We start from the raw sequence: 2538 nt of genomic DNA on the forward strand, positions 1-2538 counted from the left end.
GGGAGAAATAGACATTTATGGAAAGTAAAAACTGAATAAAAAACAGGAATTTTAAGATTAATACAAAAATAGTATGATTTATTTTAATTAAGTCAAAAATGAAGGCCTTCCTTCAAATACGTCATCTCTTCACTCCTATCAGCCACATTTCGGTTATCCTTTTAGTCCCATTTCTGTGCATTCACATACACGCGTGGGTGTGTATTGTATGTATAAGAAGCATATATTTGGAGATATGTACTTTAAATTGAATCATACAATGCATAATGTTCACGTACAGTTTTGACGTGTGTTATTGCCTTCTAGCTAAAGATCCCCGGGAAGGAATTCAGCTGTCATGGTCAAGTGTGTTCTCTTGGTCCTCAAGACAAGGGAGCCTACACATCATGGAGAACTGTGGAGCATCTTAGTAAAAGGGTGCTAATAATTAAAAAGAGTTTGTGCTTTGTGTGATTTGGGGAAGAGTTCAAGGAAATAGGAGGAGTTTGTTCACTCTAGATTGGATGCTATCAGGAAGGAGGGATAATGGAAGGATTGAACATCTCCATAAATCTTTTCTAGAAGGAGGGAAGACTAGAGAGAAAATAAAGCTGTAATTTATAAAGAAGTAGCAATCACTTAAATTATCCAGGAGAGGGAGATGTTTTGTATTTTGTGCTTTGCACAATGACCTTGTCTCTGTCTTGTGCTTAGCCAGAATTATGAAGTGGTCTTATTTTTTTGTACCACTTCTTCACAGTCACATTGTTACCTTATCTTCTACTGATGTCCTGTGAGAATGTTCTGGTCCAGGAGGAGAGTAGCAAGCCCAGCCGTGAGAGCCAGGGCAGCTCCAGATGACACTGAGGCCCAGCTGTCAGCGTCAGACAAGTTCCCATATGTCAGGAGTTGTTTTTCTTTGTCCCAAAGAATCTCTTTGATGAGAGAACAAGAAAGATACAAATTATATGATATATTGCATTGCACTGGGGATGGAAGAATCATAAAGAGTCCGTTACACACATAATTCATATGTGTAAAAGCATAAAGTGGTTTATAATTCCAGACTTCATTAGACACATTTCAATGTTTATAAATGTCCTTTGTTGGTGGGATATATAATACACACACATATATATACATATATTCCACCAGCAAAGGACACATGCTTTATATATCTGAACATGTATCTACACATTTATGAAATACATGTTTTATACATATATTACATATATACCTTTTTTTTAGAGAAAGCATCATTTTCACATCCTGAATCATTATAAAATTACAGTTTGTAGGATTTCTCTTGATTGGCCTTTGTTTCAAAATTGTATAAAATAAACAACTAGCTGCTGCTGCTAATATCAACATTTTCTCCAAAATATGTTGAGTATGTTGTGTCCTTCTAAATATTTATCTTTGTAAAATAATCTCAATAAGCTATATTTTGGGAATCTTTTTGGGTGGGCAAATAAGCACTTCCAACTGAAACAAAATGAACGGTTCAATTCTTCTCTAGCCTTTACAGAGATTCTTTTCTTATCTAGTCATCTAAATGATGTTGCCCTAAGACAAATTTGTTCTATAATGATTTTCTCTCCGAAGTCAGAGGAAGAGAGGTTCTACCCCAGCAGCCAGCCTCATTTTTCAATTATTGGCGAAGTAGGCCCTTTCCAAACTCATTCTGAAGTTCGTAGTAGAAAATGTATATATTTCACATTTCTAGTCTTTCAAGTATTATAAATCCTGTCTACAAAGTAATTACAGGGTTAACTGAATGGAAATGTGGGTTGGTTCCCTAGATGAGTTAGGATAACTTGTAATTTGGGGGGAAGGAAACTCAGAAACTGAAAGTTATCTCTGTTTGTATAGAATTTCAGTGTACAAAGGATGAAATTGTTCACAAATTATCACATTTAATGTGGTTCAGAAGGTGTAATGTAAACATGATATTGTAGCCTCTGTCCTCTCCGTAACTCCTGGAAAGAAGCTATAGAACATGCGGTTCACATGGAGTCCTTGCCTGAGGTGAGTAAGCAGTTAATGGGATCAGCTTGGCAGCCAAACGGGACCAAATCCTTTACTCGGTTTTCTGGTCCTTGTTCCTGCCAGACATTCTATCCACTTGCCTCCCACAGTCTGTAAACGGAAATACTGCTTTGTGTTGAGGTCAGCTGGTGAATCACAAGGAAAGAGACCAGGCCCTGCTGACCCTTGAGAAGGCAGAACGGTGAAGCAAGTTGATTTTCAGCACCCTCTTCTTATGGTGCTGTTCAGGCAGGGACTGAGGCTGGGATGCCTGAGCACGGCATCTGAACTCTAGGAGGAGTAGAGCTTGCATGCCCGTGTTGGTCCTGATTAAGCTCAAGTGCCCAGCATTATGAGCTTGACTAATACAGAGCGAGGCCAGTCCTCCCAGCCCTGGTTTGTCTGTTCCAGGCTTGTTCTCTACTGCTGTTTGGCCACTGAAGTGTGCTGCTTGCTCTCAGGTAATACCTCCTGTGGGTTGAGTCAGCCCTACGTCAACCGAAGCTTTGTTGGTTTTCAAGCACCAAACCC

Source organism: Otolemur garnettii, unplaced genomic scaffold (genome assembly GCF_000181295.1).
Source record: "Otolemur garnettii isolate 467f Iridium unplaced genomic scaffold, OtoGar3 scaffold00005, whole genome shotgun sequence".
NCBI lineage: Eukaryota > Metazoa > Chordata > Mammalia > Primates > Galagidae > Otolemur > Otolemur garnettii.